Source organism: Callithrix jacchus, chromosome 10 (genome assembly GCF_049354715.1).
Source record: "Callithrix jacchus isolate 240 chromosome 10, calJac240_pri, whole genome shotgun sequence".
Lineage (NCBI taxonomy): Eukaryota > Metazoa > Chordata > Mammalia > Primates > Cebidae > Callithrix > Callithrix jacchus.
Genome location: NC_133511.1, coordinates 11,362,370 through 11,387,495, shown reverse-complemented (window position 1 = coordinate 11,387,495; position 25,126 = coordinate 11,362,370). Strand labels below are relative to the sequence as shown.

The following is a 25,126-nucleotide window of genomic DNA, read 5'->3' as shown; positions in this document are numbered from 1 at the left end:
TTTCATGCAATTATTATACAAACCACCTGTAACACAAGACATGGTGATACCTAGAAGTAGTTCAAATAATTTACACCCTGTTCTGTTGGAAGGAATTCTCATCTGCCCAAGAACACGCAGACTTGTTCTCTAAACCAAACACTGTCATGACAACCTGTCTCCAAACTGTAAGGCAAATATATTTTGCAAAATACACTATCTTTATGCAATGTTATAATCTTTATTAAAGCAGCTTATCTGAAAATTAGTTCTACATAACTATACACACAAACTCAATAAAACTAAACATTACCACTCATTAAAATTTCACCCAAAGATCTGAAAGACCTCTGAAATTATCTTTTGATCAACACAAAGAAGTATCAAGAAAATCTTGAAAGACTTTTAAATATAGCGTTAACTGTCCTAACCAGGGAACTGTATGAGTGACTCAGTATGCCCAGTCCTGCACATCTTTTCTGCTTTAGTGTTTACTAGCTTGCTATTTTTTAAATTCCCTGACTTTGGCCCATGCCTGTCTCAATATTTACTACAATTTTTTATTTATTTTAGTTTTTCGTGACAGAGTCTTACTCTGTCACCTAGGCTGGAGTGCAGTGGTATGATCTTGGCTCACTGCAACCTCTGCTTCCCAGGTTCAAGCAATTCTCATGCCTCAGCCTTCCAAGTAATTGGAATTACAGGTATATACCACCACACCTGGCTAATTTTTATATTTTTAGGAGAGATAGGGTTTCACCATGTTGGCCAAGCTGGTCTCGAACTCCTGACCTCAGGTGATCTGCCTGCCTTGGCCTCCCGAAGTGCTGGGATTACAGGTGTGAGCCACCTATTAACTATAAAATTAATATTCACACAGTACAGTTTACAAAGGATGTTCATATCACAATGTCTTATTTCATCTTCCTAAACCCCTCTATAACTATTACTCAATTCCCATTTTATAGATGAGAAAGCTGACAATCAGAGGGATTAAGTAATCTGGCTGAATTTGTACAACTGGTGACTGAATAGTCAATCTGGGGCTGGAATATTTGACATACTTTTTTTTTTTTTTATTATATTAAGGGTCTTTACCAGGCTTCTGTTGAAATCCTAACAATCCTTTTATTTTATTTGTTTATTTTTGATTCAGGGTCTTGCTCTGTTGCCCAGGCTGGAGTACAGTGGCACAATTATGGCTCACCTCAACTTCAATCTCCTGGGCTCAAGCCTCCGGAGTAGCTGGGACTACAGACGCATGCCACTACATCTGGTTAATTATTAATATATGGAAAGAGACCCCAAACTACTGACTACAAAATGAGCCCTGGGAAGCACAATGGAATCTATAGCTATTGTTTTCTGAAGATATCAGTCCATATTGGGAGGACCACAGGCAAGGGGAAAGGAAAACTTTGAAATGTGGCAGCAGGAAAGTCACTGTCTGAAAAACAAAGGCATGGTATATCTGAACCTAACATTGCCACATAAAGCCAGAGTCATCACATATCAGTAAATGTATAACACAGAGCATGAGAAAAATGACAACATCCAAATTCCCGAGACAAACTATCTAAAGAGGTGGCACCTTCACTCTTCAGGTGAAATCTCAGCAGGCATCCCAGCCTATCTATTATCTTCCCCATGCTTTATGATTTCTGCAATGTAGGCATCCCTGAAAACTGTAACATCTGCTGAGAACTCAGTAATAGAAGTAAGTGAGCCACAAACCTGTGGCTGCAAATAAAATCAGTTTAGGCACACATCATCTCCTTCGAGGAACACAAGCCAAGCTCAAGTTAATGCACAAAGTCTTGAAGTTAACATACAAAAAGCACTCTCATGTTTCAGATTAAAAACCTTATTTATGGCTGGGTGCCATGGCTCATGCCTATAATCCTAGTACTTTGGAAGGCCAAGGTAGGTGGATCACCTGAGGTCAGGAGTTTGAAACCAGTCTGGGTAACACGGTGAAACCCTGTCTCTACTAAATAAACAAAAATCAGCTGGGTATGGTGGTGGGTGCTTGTAATCCCAGCTACTCAGGAGACTGAGGCAGGAGAATCGCTTGAACCCGGGAGGTGGAGGTTGCAGTGAGCTGAGATGGTATCACTGCAATCCATCCTGGGCGACAGAGCAACTCTGTCTCAAAAAAAAAAACACCTTATTTATGATTATAGAACAAACTTATGAATGTAAGAGCAATTGTCTATACTAATTGCTTATGTGTATATTTTTGAGAGCTTGTTTGGAGGTTCTAGCAGGGGAATGCAGCTACTCATATGCCCTTGACCAAAGATCGGTCCTCTATCGGGGGTGGCCGTCCTCTTTGACCGAGTGTGCAGCTTTGGGAGGGACGCACATGGAGGGGTGAGGAAAGAAGGGGATGCCCACCTAGCCAGCCAGATCAGCCCAATCAACCCTGGCGATCAGTGGGGTGACAGATGGAGCAGCCAGATCACCCTCATATCTGCTTATGTGTGTATTTTTGATGAATAAATACAGGTTTTAGAAAATTCTTATTTCCTATGTTTCTGTTTGTTCTGATTGTTAAGCGAAATGTAATTTTATGTTTGTTAACTTCAATAACGAAAACTTTTACGGTTGTATTTTGTATGTCAACATCCCCACCAGTTTTGTTTTTCTGGTAATTGATTTTTATTGCCTTTTACAAAAATCATGGTCTGCAACAGACTAATTTAAACTCAATACTGACAGTTTGATAGTTTGAGAAATACTAGTACAGGCAAGGTAAACAGGCCATTACAATGCACTGTGATGAAAGTCAGCACAGGGAGAACTGCATGATAAATACATTATTACACAGATATCTTTAGAAAATGTTCTAATTTTTTATTATGAAAGTTTTGTACTCCATAAAATTACATTAAATAGTGTAATAAATCATCCAAATTCAAGTTATCAACATTTTGTCATACTTGTTTCATTTATCCTTTTTTCTCATGTAACATAAAGCAAATTTTGGCATCAATTTGTTTCACCCTAAACACTTTTCTATGTATCTCTTAAAAATGATGTTTTCTTATATAAGTGCAATATCATTATCAAACCTAACGTAATTCACCGTTCCCTAATATCATCTAACACCCAGTCTGAATTCAAATCCCCGTAGTTGGCTTGTTTGAATCAGGATGCAAACCAGGATGAACATTTTCTATTTGTTTGTTTTGTCTCTGGAGCCTTTTTACTCTGAACAGTACCCTTACTCTTACCCTCCCCCTTTTTCCTAGGCCACTGACTTGAAGAAACTGGGTTGGTAATCCTACATTCTGGATTCTTCCTTTCCTTCCTCACATTACTGTCTAACTTATTCTTCAGTCTGCTACAGCTTCTATAAAAAACTGAATAGGTTCACGTTTAATATCTTTTGGGAGTGGCAAGAATACATCACAGGTGCATCTACAAGGAGGAATATAACATCTGGTTCCAGTGCTAAGATTAGTCAGTAAGTACTGGAAATGAGAGCCTGATCCTTGAATTAAAGATTCTTATCAGTCTTTCTCCCAGTATCATGGTTCTCAAACTCCGATGATTATCACAACTGTCAGAGGGTTTGTTAACACACAGCTTACTGGGACCTACCCTTAGAGTTTCTGACATGGTTGGTTTTGGAAAGAGTCTGATATTTCGAATTTTTTTTTAAAAGAAATACCCAGGTGGTGTTTAAGATGCTGGAACAGGGGCCAGACTTTGAGAACCATAGCACTAATAGTTTTAGTATTCATTGGTGGATGTTACATGAATCAATGATTTCATTACGGGTTGCAAAACTGTGATTTTCCAATGGATTCCTGCCACACTTATTAGGGAAAATTCTTCTGTAGAGAAGCATTTTTTCTTGTCAACCAGTTATTATTCTGAGAAACAACTTTGATATGTAGGGATAATGAATGCTAAATTCCTCCTCTTTAGGTACCAATTTTCAAAGTAAGGAGTTGGCACACTAGCCACTTCCAACAATGACCATCAAGATTTGTGTGTGTGTATGTTTGTTTGTTTTTTGAGACGGAGTCTCACTCTGTTGCCCAGGCTGGAGTGCAGTGGTGCAATCTCGACTCACTGCAACCTCTACCTCCCAGGTTCAAGCAATTCTCCTGCCCCGAGCCTCCCAACTAGCTGGGATGACAGGTGCGTGCCATCATGCCTGGCTAATTTTTATATTTTTAGTAGAGATGGGTTTCACCATGTTGGCCAGGCTGGTCTTGAACTCCTGACCTCAAGTGATTCACCCGCCTTGGCCTCCCAAAGTGCTGGAATTACAGGTGTGAGCCATCACACCCGGCCTGTGTGTTTGTTTTATTTCCCAGTCTTCTTTTCTCTTTCTTTCACGATTCAAGCAACATAATAAATAACTACAAAGGAGTAGGAGACCAGCCTAGGCAACATGGTAAAGTAATGTTTCTACGAAAATAAACTATTACCTTCATGTGGCTGATCTTTATTATTAGCTGAATGATGTTGGTTTTTGCTCATAATCTTCTCATTTAGTACCTATCTGAGGGTGCCTTTCGTCACCCTAGTCAATGCCACTCTGGCACTGGGCCTTCTGCTCACAGACCCTACTGAAAGTCTAATGAAAATGATACCATACATACATATGCACATATACAATTTAGTATATAATTTTAAGGAGGTCTATAAAATCTTAGGTTTAATACCAGGGTAAGAAACTCTGCCCTGGGAGATTTCATTCATTCCTTAGAATTTTTATAAGAATAATCTCCAGATTTGCCAATGACATTTGACCTTTCAACAGTTACCTAAGTACATATTTATACAGATTTTCTTTCTGCCACCGCTATGTTATCAAGACAGAGCTCATCTTTCTTTCTGTAAACTTCATTACCACCTTTTAAGTCGTATAACTATCATCTTACAGTCAGTCAACCTCAAAAATTCAAGAGTCATCTTCTATTAACTCTGAAGGCTGATGCCCCAACAAGCATATTTCAAGTTAATTAATCAATGCTTTCAGTCTGCACTTATAGATAAGTACATTTCATAGCATAGTGCCTGACACATAATAAATGCTCAATAAATATTAGTTGCTATCATCATCATCAGCGCTTAGTGGCATCCCTTCTATTCCCCCAGGGATAAGAGGCAGCTTTCCCAGTATCTTATCAAAGAAGTCTGGAAACCCAGACAGCTGAGATCCCTCAAGTCTCAGGGGTGTGAGAATCTTTGCATGATTACCTTTAAGCCTCATTTCTTCAGTCAGAAATTATTAGCATTCCTCAAACATGGAGCTGAATAATAGCACAAAAGATTAATAATATATGCAATGAAATATTTAACGTTATATTAAAAGGATTTAATTTGTAATCTCATCAATTTGTAATTTGGGAGTAAAGTAAAAGGGTCGATGCCAATTTAATGTTTTATGCTTAAAGAATTTTTTTAAAAAATTTCAGTTAAATCCTGGTAAGAGGTTCCTAACTCACAAATTTGCAGACTTCACAATTCTAGTTACTATATTTGAAGAAAAATAGTGTTTTCAGGAATATCACCACTATGAATGATTAAGCTCCAATAAGGTAATCAAAACTGGCTCATTTGCTCTCTTCAAAATATTCTGAAGAGCTATTATTTTCCATCTTCAAATTTAACTCTACACCCATCTTTCCTCTAACAGTTCTTTCTTGTAATCAGTATGAAAATGTTACTATTAAAAAAAAAAACCCTCTTTTTTTTTTTGAGACAGCCAATTTTTGTATTTTTAGTAGAGATGAGGTTTCACCATGTTGGCCAGGCTGGTCTTGAACTCCTGACCTCATGGTCTGCCTGCCAAAGTGTTGGGATTATAGGCATGAGCCACTGCACCTGTCCAAAAAATCCCTTCTTATTGTAGATCAGGACTTCAATCTTGACAGCTCAGCTTGTGCTGGTTCTTGCTAATCACTCTTGGAATATTACTAAGAAAGGAAGGCCCATAATAATAATCTGAACTGTTTTTAGCACATTAATATATGTACTACTTGACATGTGAACACTAGTAGAAAGTGGATTACCTAATCCACTGTCTGATTTGTATTAATTAGGATGATGTGGGTTACCTAATTTTAAATATTAGGTTATAATAGTATTTATAATATTAAACTTTTAACCTTGAGACGTATTTATTAATATAATGCAGATTGTAAAACATTTTGCCTTTCTCTATTTGTTTTTGTAAGCACATAATCATTTCAAATTGTGTGTTTGATAAAAATTAAGGAAATTGTTGCTTGTGGTATACTCTGGCAATTTAATTGTGCTTTCAGCAATTTCCCTACATTAGACTGTTCGCATCTGTTAGATTCTGAATCAGTCCTTCAAGCTATGTCCAATTCCTGAAGCAAACCATGGCCTTCTGAGAAGTACAATGAGTTTTTAGCTACACAGTGTAAAGTTTTTTATTTTCCATTTTTATTTTTTGAGACAGAGTTTTGCTCTGGTCACCCAGGCTGGAGGGCAATAGCCTGATCTTGGCTCATTGCAACCTCCGCCTCCTGGGTTCAAGTGTCTCTCCTGCCTCAGCCCCCTGAGTAGCTGGGATTACAGGCCTGAGCAACCACACCTGGCTAATTTTGTATTTTTAGTGGAGATGGGGTTTCTCCATGCTGGTCAGGCTGGTCTCCAACTCCCCACTTCAGGTGATCCACCCGCCTCAGCCTCCCAAAGTGCTGGGATTATAGGAGTGAGCTACTGTGCCTGACCAGTTTAAAGTTTTAAAGGTTATGTACAATTGACTTTCATGACTATATGTTCAAGTTTTCAACAATAAATAAAAGCAAATATAGTCAAACTTTTCTAAAATTTTTTATAATCCTACCTAGAAGCCACTAGATTATACTATATGATGACAGTAACAGGTATCAAACAGATGACTTCAAAAATTTTTCACATCGTTAATAAAAACACATAAGTGAAATACATTTCTAGATTTCTTTCTATCTAGGAAGATTTCAAAATGTAGTAGAAATAAATTCTAGGGTAGGAAAAGCCTGGTTTTGAACCGAGGCTCTATTCTTCACTGTTGTGTCCCTTGGGCAAGTTATTCAGGCCTTGGGTTACTCTGATTTCTCAGTAAAAAAAAAAAAACCCAAGTTTTGTTTTTGGTGGGAGAGTGATACCTTAAATTGCTCTGCACATGAACTATAACTTGATGGCAAAGAATGCTTAAAGGGGGTTTTATTCCACATCATCCTACTGGCTTCTGCCCATACATAGCAATTTCTTTGTCATGTCATGAAAGAATGTGCTGTCTGCAGCATCAAATAAGAGCCTAGTAATTACAACATAAAATGTACATTAGGAAGATATTTATAATTCTAATTTTGAAATGTTTAATAGGGCAAATCAACATACATGATAAACATGTACAAAAAGCCATAATTTTTTGCCATTTTCCATATATGTAAATAGATCTTAAAAAAACCCCTAAATATCTTAGGCGATCAGAATAAAATCAATTACATAACAGTGATGAACACAATAGCACAGGACTCAGGGCCCTCAACTGTCCTGACTTTTTTTCAGGTCAATCTCAAAGCACAGTGTTTTCTCCCTCAGGGAATCAAATTAAGGAAGAAAGTTACACTACTCGAGTTTGAAGACCAAACTCCATTTGACAATATTTGAGTGACTTCTTTGTGTCTCTCATGATGCTTGGCACTTTGCTTTCATGAAACTTCTCTTTGAGAGGAGAAAAAGACAGTGAAAAAGAAGACAAACATTACCATTTCAGGGGGCAATACATGCTAAAGGTACAGGGATGATTAACTAGAAAGTAACTGGGTGAGGCCACTGTAGACAGAGCGATCATGAAAGGCTTCTTTTTGAAGGTACAATTTCAACTGGGAGAAAAGCATTCTAAAAAAGGGTGCAGCACATTCACGAAACGGAAAGGAGACCACGACGAAACTGAGGAAGTGAAAGTCAAACTAAGCAAGGATTTCTAGGCCTAACAACGGGTCTGTATCTTAAAATATTGATAATCACTGAGGGGCTTTACGTAGGTGACAGGCCTAATCTAATTTACATTTCTAAAAAGCATTGAAAAATAATATGAAACTGTGAACTCATGTTAATAAGCTGTATGGTCCCATTAAGCAAAAATTAAAACAAAAGATTTAAGCACCTCTATGATAATGGGCCTAAATGCTAACATGGAACCGGAAGGCAATAAAATTCAGTGCCTAATGCAAACAAATACATACAAGAAAAGAAGATTAAGTAGTAAAAACTTTAGGCCAGGCATGGTGGCTCAAGCCTATAATCCCAGCACTTTGGGAGGCCGAGGCCAGCAGATCACCTGAGGTCAGGAGTTTGAGACTAGCCCGGCCAACATGGTGAAACCATGTCTCTACTAAAAACACACAAAAAATTAGCCAGGTGTGGTGTCATATGCCTGTAATCCCACCCACTCAGGAGGCAGAAGTAGGAGAACCGCATGAACCTGGGAGGTGGAGGTTGCAGTGAGCTGAGACCATGCCACTGCACTCCAGCCTGGGTGGCAGAGTCAGACTCCAACTCAAAACAAAACGAAACAAAAACAAAAACACCTTACTTTAATCAGTACTTCAAGACAATAATAGAAGAGATGTCATGAGGCAATACTGGCTTACAGACAAGATGAGATACTGTCTGAAACATCAGAACTCTCAATATAATTCCAGAACAATAGCTGGGTTTTCTTACTGACTTCAGTATATGTAGTAACATTTCATTAACTGTCACAGAGCTGGTTTTTAGGCAATAATTTAAAAAAATAATAATAACTGAATAGCCTGGGAAAGTGCCAGAGTCACATTTAATATTACCAGATTATGATGATGTCATCTGGATGGTAGTGAACGTTCCAGACAATTCCCCAAATAGGTACTTTCATCCCACCTATTTTTATCATTTCTCCAGGACCTCAAAGTCTGTTGTGAATTATTTCTAAGTGATGACTATGACTGGACTGACAAGTGAGTCACTCTAAGCTGAACTACTGATGTTATGTGCTATTTACTCAATTTATGGTAGTGTTATAATAATATTTATAAATGCAATCTGGTCACACTTCTAACACAGTCTTTACACAGATAAATACATCCAGATAGCTATTTTGATATGCAATTATTTCTTAAGAAGGAAAGAAATGTAGTCTAAAGAACAGACTATGATTTACCAAAGCATTCAATTTTTAGGAATTAGGATTCAAATGTCAAATTTGGAGACTAAGATACTGATGAAGGAAGCAGACTTGTTAATTTTAATATTTTGGTTTCTGTATAGAAGTACTCTAAAGATATCTACATTTTTAGCAAATATTTGAGATCTAAGACATCATCATTCATTCATAAATCAAAGGGCAAACATATTTCTTTTACTTCTTTCCTTGAATTCTTCAGGTGAAAGAATAAAAAACAATGAAGCCAAGCTGGATGGTTCATTCAGAAATGTGCTCAACATCACTAATCCTTAGAGAAATGCAAATCAAAACCACAGTGAGGGAACATCTCACAACAGTCAGAATGGGTGTTAGAAAGTCAATAAAGAACAGATGCTGGCAAGGTTGTGGAGAAAAGGGAACGCTTATATACTGCTGGTGGGAATAAAAATTAGTCAGCCACTGTGGGAAGCAGTTTGGAGATTTCTCAAAGGTAAAACAGAATTACTGTTCAGCCCAGCAATCCCATGACTGGGTATGCCCGAAGGAATGTAAATCATTCTACCAGAAAGACATATGCATGCTTATGTTCATTACACACTATTCACAATAGCAGAGACCTAGAATAAACCTAGACCCCCATCAACAGTTGTCTGGTTAAAGACAGCATAATACATATACACCATAAAATACTACATAGTCATAAAAACGGAGGAAATATTATCCTTTGCAGTAACATAGATGCAGTTGAAAGCCATTATCCTAAGTGAATTAAAGCAGAAACAGAAAACCAAAAACAGCATGTTCTCACTTACAAGTAGGAGCTAAACATTGACTACACAGGGACACAAAGAAAGGAACAAAGACAGTGGGGTCTACTTGAGAGTGGAGGGCAGGACGAGGGTGATGGTTGAAAGACGGCCTATTGGGTACACGCTTACTACCTGGGTGACAAAATAATTTGTACACCAAAGCCCAGCAACATACAATTTACCCATGTAAAAAACCTGCACAGGTACTCATTTGAACCTAACATAAAAATTGGAAGAAAGAAAAAAAAATGGCATTGGGAACCCAAGAATATAGATTAAGCTGTGTTGGGCAGGAACAATTTTTCAATGAAGCTTTCTCAATACACCTAGCTAACTAGTCAATTAAAATTCTTGGGAAAACAAGTTCATGCAAAGTCAAGCCCTAGTTTATTAGCTAGTGGCTTGACTACGATGTGTTTACTGAGGTGCCACGGAGTACATAATAATGACATTGTGAAGTCACTTGTCAGAGAAAAGAAGACAGCAGTCAAAGGGAAGGGCTAGCTGCAAAAACCCAAACTATCTGCTCACCTACTTAGAAATCAAAGAGGACGCTTAATTCAGTGATGAACCGAAAGGATTGAAATACTGCTGTGGTATGTTACTGCTTCCATTTCCTCACTTCCTGCCCCATAAGAAACTTATCCATGCCATTTGTCATGTGACTTTGCAATGCCTCCCAGTAGAACAGGTGGCGCATATCCCTGCCTTGTTGCTTCTGGTCTTGGTCATGGAGAATGTGTGTGCTTTGATTTCATCTCTTACGTTTCTATCATCTACCATGGAAAAAGCATATGTAGAATGAGGGACATGAGGAGTAGATCTGAACCCAACTATATAGCCTGTAATGGAGTCACCCTAAATGACTCATAGACAAAGAATATCTGTTGACGTAAGCCACTAAATTTTAGGGGCTGTTTGTTATGTAACATGATCACAGGAGAGGCCAGGTATGGTGGCTCATGCCTGTAATCCCAGCACTTTGGAAGGCTGAGGTGGCGTGTGCCTGTGATCCCAGCTACTTAGAAGGCCAAGGCAGGAGAATCACTTGAACTTGGGAGGCAGAGGTTGCAGTGAGCCGAGATTGTGCCACAGCACTCCAGCCTGGGTGATAGAAGAAGACTCTGTGTCAAAATATAAATTAAAAAAAACTATCACAGTAGAAATATAACTGGTATACAATTTCCAATATTGGAAAAAAGTTTACTCAGCTATAAAATTCACAAATGTACAAAGACATCTTTTGAACATTTTTGCTACACAATTTATGATTGTGATATTTTGTGTTCCTATTATACATGTATTATTTTTACACATCTGGATGACATCTTTAGATATTAAGACCAACCTGACTGGCCTTCAAAAACATTTGGTTGGGAACTAGTCATGCAGACTATATTAATTATTAGCCTCATTAAGTAAGACAATGTAGGAAAGACTAGTCGCCTACAAAGATACACATATCCAAAGATACACAAAGACTCAAAACAAAGGGATGGAGAAAGATTTACCAACCAAATGAAGAACAAAAATACGTAAATAAATAAAAAGCAGGAGTTGCAATTCTCGCATCTGATAAAATAGATTTCAAAGCAACAAAGATACAGTGGTAAAAGGATCAATGCAACAATAAGAGCTAATGATCCTAACACCCAGATGCATAAGACTCATAAAGAGATTTAGACTCAACGAGACAGAAAATTAATAAGGATATCCAGGACTTGAACTCAGATCCGGAACAAGTAAACTCAATAAATATTTATAGAGCTCTCCACTTTAAATACACAAAATATACATTCTCCACCTTAAATACACAAAATATTGATCGGCCATTATTAATACCCATTTTTAGAATAAAGCTATATTCCCGTTCTCTCACCCTCTTTTTCTTCCTCTTTCTTCCTCTCCTTCACTCCTTTTTTTTCTTTCTTTAAAAAAAAAAAAAAAGACTAGTCTCAAGTTTCCCCTCAGAAAGAAGTCACTCGAGCACTTTTTACACGCCAGTTCACCCACCAGACTTACCCACTGCTTCCTATCTCCAACTTCAACACTGAGAAAGGGGGACAACTGTGTAAGCATGGTTCTGAAGAATCCTATGATCCAATACCAGAAATACAGGGTGATGAAAGAGACAGAGGGGTGAGTTATGGCTAACTCCTAAATCAAGGGAGCAATAAAAGAAAGAAGATAGCTCCACAACAACATGGACTAATGTTAAAAACACTGGGCTCTGTTCTCAGCTCCTGGGCCATCGCTTAGTCTTTGTAGACCTGTTTCTAAATATAATTATATAACCTCTAAGGATGCTTTTTTTGACAGAGTCTCACTCTGTTGCCCGGACTGCAGTGCAGTGGTGTGATCTTGGATCACTGCAACCTCTGTCTCACAGGTTCAAGTGATTTTCCTGTCTCAGACTCCTGAGTAGCTGTGATCACAGGCGCGTGCCACCATGCCTGGCTAATTTCTGTATTTTTAGTAGAGATGGGCTTCTGCCATGTTGGCCTGGCTTGCCTTGAACTCCTGAGCTCAGGTGATGCACCGGCCTTGAGATCTCCCAAATGCTGAGATTACAGGGACGAGCCTCTCAGCTCCTTTTTAATTCAACATTAATACTTCAATGGTTATCAGTTTTATATAAAAATATGACTTCAAATATTCTTTTGTCTTATTTTTATCTCATCTCTTACGCTATAATTTCTAGTACAAAAATTCTGAGGGTACTTGTTTTAAGACTGGAGAGAAGTTAGATGCATGGAATGGCAACTCTGAAATTGCTTCTCATCCAGCAGTGAGGCTGAAAGGACAACATCCTAAATAGAAAATATCTGATCGCTAGAAGCCAGAACAGAACAAATCTAACACAGTAAAGTTAAAGGTAAACGGCTCCCGCCTGGGCAGTATTCAGGGATCTAACACTGGCAGAAGAGCCTGATCTCTACCATGATAGTTTCGGAAAACAAGACCAGACATTTCACAAAGCTAGTAGGAATGTGCCAAAACAGGAGTACTCAGAGTTGCAAAAATACAATCAAATGACAGAATGGCTATTAAACTTTGTGGCCATGTAGCTATTTAATAAATGTTTCTTTCAACAACAGAAAAAGAAACTGACAATGCTTCTAAAACTTGTTGGTTCTAAGAACTTAGTGATAATGACCCTGACTAACAGAGAAACAGGTATAGTCTTGAGGAAGGTTCTCTTCTGTGGCCTTTAAAAGATTCATATTCAGCAAAAAGACATGACCTCATAGAGTTGGGTTTGCAGAGTCAACATTTACATTTAATGATGTCTCCAGGTGGTTTAAGTGGTTAGTCTTGAACCACAGGTGTTGCTAACCAGTAAAGAGATTAGCATGGGTTTCCAATCACTACTCTTAGGAAAACCAAATACGCCATGTAAAGTTTAAAATAAAGGCAAGTTTAAAATATAGACTCAAAAATACAGTTTGGTATCTTTCTCACTAACCCTTATGTTTTGTTAAAGCCAGATTTTAAATGAATAGTGGTCCAATGAAGAGAATTTAGAAAGTGTCTTACTCTGCACCCTTCACTCAAAGCTGGACCTACCAAGGTTAGAACATGGCTCTAGAACTTGAAAGACATTAAAAGTCCTTGTATCCTCTTGAAGGAGTTTCTAAACATTTCAGAGCAAGAGTTTTCTGACTACCTTGTTGGTGTTTAGTCAGCAGCTTTTTGACAGTCTCTGACCTATCTTTCTAATCAATCTTTTCCACCATCTTCTTTCCTCTTCTAGAGGAAGTAAAAAAATTAATGATAAATTCATCTTGCCTTCTAAGAATTAAGACATGCTCAATCTAATCACTATTTAACTATCCAATTATTATGGGGTTGTTAATCAAAAGTAAATTATGATCTAGAAGCAGTTTCTCAGCTCCTTCTCAAATATGTCTGGTTTGGCCCACCTGCCTCCACTCCTACCTCCACTGTGACCCAAAAGTCCTACAAGGTGTCCACCTCTGGCCCCCAGGCCTTTAGCAGCTGCTCCTCTGCGAGCTTGAACTTCCGGTAGGCAGCAGCAGCAGCTTCCCGGCTGGCCTGGGTGCCAGCTTAGGTCTGAGTGGAGGCTCTGCTGGGGTCAGTGGTATGGGGGGCCTCACAGCCATCATGGTGAACCAGAGCCTGCTGAGCTCCTTTAAGTTGGAAGTGGACCCCAACATCCAGGCCGTGTGCACTCAGGAGAAGGAGCACATCAAGACCCTCAACAAGAATCTGCCTCCTTCATCAACAAGGTGTAGTTCCTGGAGCAGCAGAACAAGGCACTTGAGACCAAGTGGAGCCTCCTGTAGCAGCAGAAGATGGCTGGGAGCAACATGGATGAGACATTTGAAAGCCACATCAACCTTCAGTGGCAGCTAAACACTCTGGGTCAGAGAAGCTGAAGCTGGAGGTGGAGCTTGGCGATACGCAGGGGCAGCTGGAGGGCTTCAAGTAGGAGGATGAGATCAACAAGCATACAGAGATGGAAAATGAATTTATCTTCATCAAGAAGGATGTGGATGAAGATGAACAAGGAAGAGCTGGAGTCTCGCCTGGAAGGGTTGACTGATGAGATCAATTTCCTCAAGCAGTTGTAGGAAGAGGAGATCTGGGAGCTGCAGTCCCAGATCTTGGACACATTTATGGTTCTGTCTATTGACAACAGCTGCTCTCCGGACATGGACAGCATTATCAGCAAGGTCTGTGCCCAATATGAGGACATCTCCAACCACAGCCAGGCCAAGGCTGACAGCATGTACCAGATCAAATATGAGGAGCTGCAGAAGCTGTCTGGGAAGTACTAGGATGATGCGCATTGCTTAAAGACAGAGATCTCAGAGTTGACCTAGAATATCAGCTGGCTCCAGGTTGAGGTGAGGCCTCACAGACCAGAGGGCTTCCCTGGAGGCTGCCGTCATAGATGGTGAGCAGTATGTGGGGAGCTGGCCGTTAAGCATGCCAACACCAAGTTGGTGGAGTTGGAGGCCGTCCCGCAATGGGCCTATCAGGACATGGTAGGGGAGCTGCATGAGGACCAGGAGGTCATGAACATCAATTTAGCCCTAGACATCGAGATCACTACCTGCTGCAAACTGCTTTAGAACAGGGAGAGCTGGCTGGAGTCTGAAATGCAGAATATGAGTGTCCACAGGAAGACCACCAATAGCTACCCAGGTGGGCTGAGCTAGGCCTACAGGGGCCTCACAAGCTCTCAGCTATGGCCTGGGCTCCAGCTTTGGTTGTGATGAAATTCTGGTTCCTTCAGCTGCCCCAGATCCTCCAGGGGCCTGACTGTGAAGATGATCAAGATCCATGGTGGGAAGCTGGTATCTGAGTCCTCTGATGCCCTGTCCAAGTGAACAGCCACGGCAGCCCCTCCCTGCCTACCCTCTCCTGTGGCTGTGCCAGAGCCTGTGGGGGAGGCAGTTGTGCAGGGAAGAATAAGGAACAGGAGACCCACCTGAGGCTCAGCCCTATCCTTCAGCCCTCTTGGAGGAGTTTATTGCCTGCAGTACCCACTCTTGCCCATGCCCCCAACTAAAAATTAGTTCAATTATTTTTTTCCAAAATAAAGCCCCAGCTAGCTCTGCCAACCATCAAAAAAGAAAAAATTATGATTCTTTTATAATTTTGATCATACACTTAGGCCTGTTAGAACTGTATAAATCCAAGGGGAGCTAAAGCCTTGCAGAAATTCTGAACTTTCTCTATTTTAAAGTTCATCATGTACTAATATTACCAACAGTTCAAATAGATTACCTTATGTGCTATTCAAATATTTTGTGGAACATTAAACTTTTATATAAATAAGGGTGTCTATTAACCAGACAAGTTGGAAAAAGCCAGTGAAATCTGTCAATGCCTTTGGATTTGATTCTTTGAAATATTCAGGATTAAGCAATCAGTGCTTATGGATTTATAATTCACATGCAGTGAGTTTAAAATTTAATCATGCAGATGTATGACAAATATTTAATTCAGTATTTTAAACTACTATAATTAGGTTGCAGCTTGTGCCATGAACGGCACAGAGTTTTATCAAATATGGGAATCCCCATAACTCATAGATTAAAGGTGCAAAAATGGAGGACGAAGAGAGGCTGATTAATGACTACAAACCCCCGGTTGAGAGATGAAATGAGACCTAGCGTTGGATAGATCAGGGTGACTATAACTTACAATAATCTAATGTATAGTTCAAAATAGTCGGAAGAGAATACTTAGGATGTTTTCAGCATATAGAAAAGACAAATATTTAAGGTGATAGCTACTCCAATTACACAAATTTGATCTTTACGAATTATATGAAGATATCATTACATGTACCCTGAATTACGTATCAGTAAAATAGCTTTAAAAAAAGGCAGAAAAGCCAAGCGCGGTGGCTCAAGCCTGTAATCCCAGCACTTTGGGAGGCCGAGGCGGGTGGATCACGAGGTCAAGAGATCGAGACCATCCTGGTCAACATGGTGAAACCCCGTCTCTACTAAAAATACAAAATATTAACTGGGCATGGTGGCACGTGCCTGTAATCCCAGCTACTCAGGAGGCTGAGGCAGGAGAATTGCCTGAACCCAGGAGGCAGAGGTTGCGGTGAGCCGAGATTGCGCCATTGCACTCCAGCCTGGGTAACAAGAGTGAAACTCTTGTCTCAAAAAAAAAAAAAAAAAGGGGGGGCAGAAAAGATACTTCAGGAGCTGAAAATGTGGAGCAGGGTTTGGAAAGAGAGACTACGGTCAGCAAGAAAGGGACAAGATCAGAGAGGATGGGAGAGGGTTAAGGAAATGATACATTCAAAATGCAAACGAAGTTAGGGTCTAAAGGCCAAAAAGTCTAAATACTGGGTAATCTGCCACAGCCAGAATAGGGCAAAGGATTAACACCTTACTTACTTGTTTACCAAGTTTTCTAACTCAGTCTATTAGTACTTTTTTGGTGTGAGAAAACTAACCAACCTCCCTCCTCTCTCTCTCACTTTAGTAATTCCATACTGAGAGGAGCTTCCGACATACAGCTGTTCCCTCTGAATATCTCCACTCTCCTCATGGTACTAATTCCTGCCCATCCTTCAAGACTCATTTCAGAGTATCTTCTTATTAAGAAAGCCTTTCCTGACTCCTCTGGCTGGGCAGCACATGCACTTAGTTTGCTGAACAGAATAAATAAAAGAATCTACATTTTCTATATTCTAAAAATTAGTTTGAAACTTCATCCTCAAAATTAATTGTTATCTATTCTTTTCCCTGCAAATCCAGTGTAACTTATTTATATGCTACAAGATCTACCACTGATATACAGTGGTCTTATAAACATTACATAGAAATGTGTTGCAGTGGCTGGGCGCAGTGGCTCACGCCTGTAATCCCAGCACTTTGGGAGGTCAAGATGGGCAGATCACTTGAGGTCAGGAGTTCGAGACCAGCCTGTCCAACATGATGAAACCCCACCTCTACTAAAAATACAAAAGTTAGCCAAGCATGGTGGCGTGTGCCTGTAATCCTAACTACCTGGGAGGGTGAGGCAGGAGAATTGCTTGAACCAGGGAAGCGGAGGTTGCAGTGAGCCGAGATCATGCCACTGCACTCCAGCCTGGGTTTCAGATTGAGATCCTGTCTCAAAAATAAATAAAAAGTAAATGTGCTGCAGTAAAGAATGACTTTTTTCACAGCTTTATTGAGATATACAGCATACAATTCACCCATTCAAACTGCACACTTCAATATTTTCTCGTACATTCATAAGGAAAGCAATGTTTTGGAACACTAAACATAGTCTCTGAGTTTGGAAACCATCAATTTGTGATTACCGTAAAAGGAAACCCAAAGGTGATTAAAAAAAAAAAAAACACTTATTGGCTGTGGCTCACGCCTGTAATCCCAGCACTTTGGAAGGCTGAGGCAGGTGGATCATAAGGTCAGGAGTTATAGACCAGCCTGGCCAATATGGTGAAACCCCATCTCTACTAAAAATACAAAAATTAGCTGGGTGTGGTGGTGGACGCCTGTGGTCCCAGCTACTCGGGAGGCCGAGGCAGAAGAATCACTTGGGCGCAGAAGGCAGAGGTTGCAGTGAGCTGAGATTGTGTCACTGCACTCCAGGCTGGGCAACAGAGCAAGACTGTCACAAACAAACAAACAGTTATTCTATCTACATAGTTGGTTAAAAGTATTTCCTTAAGAAAACTGATCTGGGGACTACATTATTAGATTATGGAAAAGGAATGAAACCAATATGAAACTCAATCTCATCAAATGTTAAAAAGAAGGTCAGGAGCAGTGGCTCACGTCTGTAATCCCAGCACTTTGGGAGGCCAAAGTGGGTGGATTGCTTGAGTCCAGGAGTTTGAGACTAGCCTAGCCAACATGATGAATCCCTATCTCCACTAAAAATACAAAAATTAGCCAGACGTGGTGGCACGTGCCTGTAGTTCCAGCTAACTGAGAGGCTGAGGTGGGAGAATTGCTTGAACCTGGAAGGCAGAGGCTGCAGTGAGCTGACAGACCACTGCACTCCAGCCTGGGTGACAGAGTGAGACTTTGTCACAAAACAACAACGAAAAACAACCATAACCACTGATCGATATAATTTAAAAACCTTACATATTTCTCACTAATCCCTATTGTTCTTATCCATTGCTAGATCGTCTCCCAAATGTGACTGAAATGCTGGAGACTCCCTTGTCATCACATAGCTTTTAGGATCGGTATTCACTTCTGGCACTGCAAATCAGTTGGCTATTTAGGAATTTTACTGTAATGTTCCTGTTCTCTCAAATAGTATAAAAAGATAATGACTACAGCCGGCCATGGTCTCTCAGGACTTTGGGAGGCCGAGGCTGGTGGATCACCTGAGATAAGGAGTTTCAGACCAGCCTGGCCAATATGGTGAAACTGCATCTCTACTAAAAATACAAAAATTAGCCTGCAATCCCAGCTACTCAGGAGGCCAAGGCATGAGAATTGCTTGAACCTGGGAGGCGGAGGATGCAGTGAGCCAAGACTGCATCACTACACTCTAGCCTGGGCAATGGAGAAAGACTCTGTCGCAAAAAAAAAAAAGATGATGGCTACATCTTGGAACTGTAACACAGAGTGTCAATATGTCATGACTATTTCTCTGCAAAACATTCTATTTTCATATAATTTTCTGCTCTCTGCTACCATTTGCTAGTTAGGTATCTCCTAATATTTACACTCAAGTTCCTATTTTTAGCCTGATATGACATCATAAATGTTTAAAAACAGTATGATGAAATTTTAATTGAAGCATCATAAATTTTATTAATCTGATGAGAAAACCATGATTTTTCCTAAAACTGAAGAAAAGGAGATTATAACAATGAAAATTTAAGTGTCTAGATTTATTTTAGTGCCACAAAATCAAATAGGATTGCTGAAATTAGAGGTGGTAAAAAGCAGAGATAGCCTTACCTTAATTATACTGCGAAAGTCTGTTGTGGCTGGCAACAGCCTAAACTTACCTTCAGCTTTTACAAACTGTTTCTATGACACACAGTATCTTTTTTTATTTTTCTGTTACAAATATAAGCACTTACCAGAAAACAAGGGTAGATTTAGGCAATTCACCCTTCCAACCCTACCAAAGATTCCAATTAATTTTATAACCGGTCAGGAAATAACATAGAGAAGCAATACCATACTCTTAGAAAATACCTCAGGAGAAAGCACAGAACCTGAAAGGAATTCCAACATCCCTCTGCAACATCAAAATTTAACAGAAATTTTACGGTAACTATCCTGACTTTATGCTTGTTTTACAAGATGGACTGAAATCTTTCACTGCACCAACATCTCCTTGAGGTTAGGGGGAGGAGGAGGCACCAGCCTTTTAAACTTGGAGATTTCAGTAGAAAGCACACAAGAGGTCTGCTTCAGCATCATTTATACTAGCCTTCAACCTGTTCATTTCATGCTAGTGCAGTAGTCATACACATTGCACAGCTTCTACTGCCTGGAACTCTCCAAGGTTCTGACCAAATCCTATCAAATTCCTATAGCATCTGGATCCATTCCTTTCTTGTTTCAACCATTCTCCAAGTCTACTATTTTAGAAGCAGAGTTCACTAGACTGTAGGATTGTGGGAGATATTTAATTTAATCTTGATTTATTTGGTTAGATTAGAGCCACTGTAACTGGAAAAAATATTTCAAACGTGTAAATTTTTAGAATTGTCTTCTCCCTCTCTGCAAGTACTCTAAAGCCCCCAAGCTTCCAAGCTAATGGGGGGAAAAGAAAAGATAAGGGTGATATGATCAGCAGCACTAAGCTCTGCTGTTACAACTTAACGCATCAGAATCAAAGTAGTTAGGCCATCTTAGGCAGAGAAACAAAAGGCAGTATACAAATGCCCTGACTGCTATCCCATTTCTCTAATGGGAGGGGTGTAAAGGGGTGTGTATGTGTGTTTGTGTGTGTGTGTGTGTGTGTGTGTGTGTATGTATGTATAGTGATGGGGGCTTGGGGGGAAGATAACGTTTCAAAAAACTGTCAGAATTAACCCCAAAAGAACACCTGGCTCTTTTCTTTTTTTGAGATGGAGTCTTGCTCTGTTGCCCACACTGGAGTGCAGTGGCACAATCTTGGCTCACTGCAACCTCTGCCTCCCAGGTTCAAGCTATTCTCCTGCCTCAGCCTCTCTACTAGCTGAAACTACAGGCATGTGCCACCATGCCTGGCTAATTTTTGTATTTTGAGTAGAGATGGGGTTTTACCATGTTGGTCAGGTTGGTCATGAACTCCTGACTTCAAGTGGCCCGCCTGCCTTGGCCTCCAAAATTGCTGGGATTACAGGCGTGAGCCACCGTGCCCGGCCAAATACCTGGTTCTTATTTCATGCTCTCCCACACTCCAGTCTGCCCACCAGTTTACCTTGCCCCAACGTTTCTCTGTGGTGCAAACAGAAAACATGATTTGCCCCCCAAAACTCTGAAAATCTTTCAAAAATTGTTTCATAGAAAAATACAGAAAAGGACAAGGTTATACAGAACTAGGTCAACACTTTAAAAGCTGATTAAAGAGGAGAAATTTTGATTTCATTTCTTAGGAATTTTGCACATACTGGCTGGAAGGTGGAAGGCAGAGGCTTTATGTGCTATCTGGCCCTGGCCCAGGGTTTCCTTCTACTTCCTCCCTGGAAGATGAAGGATGGGGGAGGGTGTAGCATAATGGTTAGAGCACAGGCTCCGGAGCTTCAAAACCAGTGCTACCACTTACTGGTTGTATGATCTTAGGCAAGTTACTTTTCTGTGCTTTAGTCTCCTCAACTGTAAAACAGAGATAATAATGTGAACCACTCTCTTAAGGTTTTTATAAGGATCAAATAATTAGGCTTAAACACTTAAAATCTGGAGCACAGTAGCATCAATTTCTGTCAAATCCTACCTTCAAAATGTACCCTGAAGCTCTTGCTTCCTACCACCTGCACCTCCTGAGGCCAAGACACCATTGTCTCATGCCTGGACTGCAGCAATGCTCCTAACCAGTCTCCTGGCTCCACTCCAGTCTGTTCACACAGAAGTCAGAGTAGCCACTGAAAAACTGGGGTTTTCCATGTCACTCCTCTGCTCAATGCTCCAAAGGCTTCTAGTCTCACTCAGTATAAAATTCAAAGTCTCTACCATGATCTATTAGACCCCATGTGATCTCAGCCATTCCCTGTCCCTTCCTGTGCCTCACCATGCTTCCCCACATCACCCACCACCCTCTACCACCCACTAGCGTTGGGTTCTGACCTCAAGGCCTTCGTCTGGCTGTTCTCTGTGTTTAGATATCCACATTGCTTTCTTCCTAACTTAATTCCTAACTTTCTTCCTAACTTAATTTCTCTGCTTAAATGACCACTCATCACAAAGGTCACCCCAGAGACTCTACCTTTATTTACCCTATTTTTTTTTTGAAACAGGGTCTCACTCTGGTCCCCAGGCTGGAGTGCAGTGGTATAATCACAACTGACCGCAGCCTTGACTACTGGGCTCAGGTGATCCTCCCACCTCAGCTTCTTGGATAGCTGAGACGATAGATGTGTACCATCACACCTGGATAAGTTTTTATATATTTTTGTAGAGACAGCATTTTGCCATGTTGCCCAGGCTGGCTTGAACTCCTGGGCTCAAGAAATCCACCTGCCTCAGCCTCCCAAAGTGCTGGAATTATAGGCGTGAGCCACTGTGCCTGGCCCCTTTACCTTATTTTATTTCTCTTTTTAGTACTCTTCACCACTTGCCATTTTAAAAATATTTTATTTTATTTTTGAGACAAGGTCTCGCTCCATCTCCCAGGCTAGAGTGCAATGGTATGATCAAAGCTCACTGCAGTCTTGACCTCCTGGGCTCAAGCAATCTGCCCACTTCAGCCCCCTCAAGTAACTGGGACTACACATGCACATCACCATGCCCAGCTATTTTGTAACTTTTGTAGAGACAGGGTTTCACCATGTTGCCCAGGATGATCTCAAACTCCCAAGTTCAAGTGATCTGCCTGCTTCGGCCTCCCAAAGTGTTGGGATTACAGGTGTGAGGCACTGAGCTGGGCCTAATTTCTTCTATTTTTTGTAGAGATGGGGGTTTGCCAAGGGCCTCAAACTCCTTGGCTCACGCGATCCACACACCTCAGCCTTCCAACGTGCTGGGATTATAGGTGTGAGCCACTGCACCTGGCCCCTTTACCCTGCTCTATTTCTCTTTTTAGCACTCTTCACCACTTGCCATTTTATGTATTTGTCTGTTTTACTGTATTTCTACCTCTTTTAGGATAAGAATGAGGACAAGGATTTTGAACTGTTTTCTCCCTGTATCCCCTGGATCTGGAACAATGCTTGTCACACGGTTAGTCCTTAACAAATATTTGCTGAATTGATGAATGAATAAGTAGTTGCTATTATCCATGTGTGACATCTTTATCTCAAAATATTCCCATAGCTTCCAAATAGGATCTTAACGTTTCCAATCTCTTCTGTCTCCAATCATCCTATACATTACTTTGACTAAAAGACTGCTTTCATAATGTCATTCCTCTGGTCAAGATTACTCCTCTCTGACCTCAGCAGTTCCCAGTGTGCCCTGCAAGATGTTAAAAGATGTACGTGAAAAGAGACACTTGGTAACTAAGAAAGTTTGGAAAATATAGAAATAAAGAAATTTCAGTTATTTATTACAGACTGATATGGTTTGGCTGTGTCCTCACCCAAATCTCATCTTAAATTGTAGTTCCCATAATCCCAGCATGTCATGGGAGGGACCTGGTGGGAGGTAACTGAATCATGGGGGCAGGGTTTTCCCGTGCTACTCTCATGACAGTGAATAAGTTTCATGAGATCTGATGGTTGTATAAAGGGCAGTTCCCCTGTACACACACTCTTGCCTGCTGCCATGTTAGATGGGCCTTTACTCCTCCTTCACCTTCTGCCATGATTGTGAGGCCTCCCTGGCCATGTGGAACCATGAGTCCATTAAACCTCTTTTTCCTTTATAAATTACCCAGTCTCAGGCATTTCCTAATGGCAGTATGAGAATCAACTAACACACAGACAGTCTCAGCCTTTTAATTTACTAATGTGCAGTGTAAATACCCAGGAGAAGAATTTAATATTTTCCACTATGGTATCTGTGACTACAGAATCCTTTTTCAAGGAGCCAGTCAGGGGCTGGCTTCTGTTGAACATGTAGGAAATACTGGTCTATAGAAATATCTAAAACCATTTTCAAAAGCAGCCATCAGGGCTCTTGGTAAAACTGAAAAGAAGACAGACAGCTGTCTTTAGTGCCCTTCCTGCTTCCTTTTCTTGTCCCTCTTCCCCATTCTGTGGCTTCTCTGTTACCAATAACACTTATAATCAACCAACCAACCAATCAATCACTCAATCTCAAACTGCAGGTATGGGCATTGATATATATCTTTAAAAAGAAGAACTTTTCTGGGCTTCTAACCTAATTCAGTATATTCCTTGTGATGCATAAATAGCAAGCAAAGAGAAAGAGTAGATACTCAGTATTTTTAGATTCATCTCAACTAGTATGCACAAACTCAGCAAGTTACAGACCATGCAAAGTGTGACACTCCTTACTAGGAATCCTGAAAACCATATTAGATAACACAACTCAGCTGGGTGTGGTGGTGTGTACCTTAATCCCAGCTACTCAGGAAGTTGAGGTACGAGGATCACTTGAGGCCAGGAGTTCAAATCCAGCCTGGGAAACTAAGGTGTAACCCCCATCTCTTAAAAAAAGAACCAATTGAAAAAAAAATAATAACCCAACCCCACAGCTTGGATATTAAATCTATCTATCAGGTTCAAGTTTTGGAAAGTATGTCTTTACTGGTACTATGATCTTACATAGTATATTCATTGTGACCAAGCAACTTTTCCCTAAATAATATTCAAAACTTTGTAAAAATTTCATCTGACTTACTACTCAGTATTTTTTATGACAAAATTGAAGCACTATTTAACCAAAATCAATATAATTCATTACAGAAAATCTGAGGAAGGACTGTGTCTATAAGATATCCGAAGATTGATCCCAAAGAGGTATATGCCAGATATATTTTAGGGTGCCCATCTGCCATGCCCTTTTGGGGAGTCCTCACTCATAGCACAAAGTGGCCTTTTTTGACACCACGAATACAGTGTATACACTAAGTATGTAACATATACTACATAGGTACACACATGACACAAGAACAGTTGCCGTAAACTCAATCTTCTTCAGGTAAAATTCTCACAGTAATTTTCATTTTAGAAGAAGAGCTTATACACCAGTGGATATGGACCTATGGGCTCTTCTGGGACTCCATCAACAGACTGCTGTTCTCTTTCGTCCTCCAGATACAAGGCTTCATTAACCACAGAGGAAAATGACCTCAATCCCAACTTCACATATGGGACTGATTGAGTCTCAGGGCAATCCTATTCCCCTCGCCAGTGATGTGTATCGAAATGGTGTATTTTGGTGGTTTCTCTTTCACACCAACAGAGCTTATTAACCCAAACAGGTCTCTAACTGCAAATCCAGCCAATGAAACATGATGCTCATTTTCAGGGCAGATTTTAGAAAATTGTTTTCTTACTCCTAAGAAAAAGCCACAGGAAGAAATGGCCATTAGGTTATCTGGATGTGACACCTGGAATTGCTATCGCCATTTTACTGAAGATACA

General features: G+C 40.2%; 1 protein-coding gene and 1 long non-coding RNA gene across 2 annotated transcripts in view; one reads left to right on the top strand and one right to left on the bottom strand.

Annotated features, from left to right (window-relative positions):
• The window catches only part of SIK2 (salt inducible kinase 2), a 119,846-nt gene that overhangs the window by 38,315 nt on the left and 56,405 nt on the right, over positions 1–25,126 (bottom strand). The gene's annotated exons all lie outside the window — the stretch shown is intronic.
• Positions 10,437–25,126, top strand: part of LOC118145696 (uncharacterized) — a 41,703-nt gene continuing 27,013 nt past the window's right edge. Inside the window, exons 1-2 of the long non-coding RNA XR_004730997.3 lie at positions 10,437–10,550; positions 22,722–22,796. This is a non-coding gene — a long non-coding RNA (uncharacterized LOC118145696). The remainder of the gene's footprint in view (positions 10,551–22,721; positions 22,797–25,126) is intronic.